This window comes from Octopus bimaculoides, chromosome 13 (assembly GCF_001194135.2).
Source record: "Octopus bimaculoides isolate UCB-OBI-ISO-001 chromosome 13, ASM119413v2, whole genome shotgun sequence".
NCBI classification, from domain to species: Eukaryota; Metazoa; Mollusca; class Cephalopoda; order Octopoda; family Octopodidae; genus Octopus; species Octopus bimaculoides.
The window spans coordinates 41,355,029-41,355,706 of record NC_068993.1 but is presented as its reverse complement, the minus strand read 5'-3'; positions in this window follow the sequence as shown (position 1 = coordinate 41,355,706).

Sequence of the window (678 nt, the reverse complement as noted above, 5' to 3'; positions counted from 1 at the left end):
TGTGTGTGTGTGTGTGTGTAGGTAAATATATATATGTGTGTGTGTGTGTATGTATGTATACATATATATGTGTGTGTGTGTACATATATTATGCGTGTGCGTGTGTGATTGTGTGTGTTGAAAGTTACTGTCAGATTTTGATGGTTTTCTTTAATTTTGTTGTGTTTTAGTAATTTTCTAGTTGTTCTTACCATAACTTTTTTTATTTTCGTGTGTGTCAGTGTGAAGTGTCAGAAAGGACATTATATATATTTTCCCACGAGGGTTTGTGGAGGGAAACAAATAGAAAACTACAAAAAGAAAAAAAGAAAGAAAAAGAACCACGATAGCAAGAAACAAGATTTTGATGCCCTATATATCAGTAAGAAAAGAAGCAAAAACAAAAACCAGGTTAAAGTATGAATGGCTATAATGTGGTGGAATTCTTGATATATTGACGGCTTCTTATAGATGCTACCAAACTCAAATTCCTAACATAGACAATGGAGATGTGGTCACATGTTGTATAGCTTTATTAACCCTACACTGGATTGCAGTGTTCCGCTCTCGATCTTTATTGCCAATCTTTCGTGGTTCATAACGAAAACATTATTACTAATGTTATAATCCTGGTTGCTTTTATTATCATTATTATTATTATTATTATTATTATTATTATTATTATTATTATTATTATTA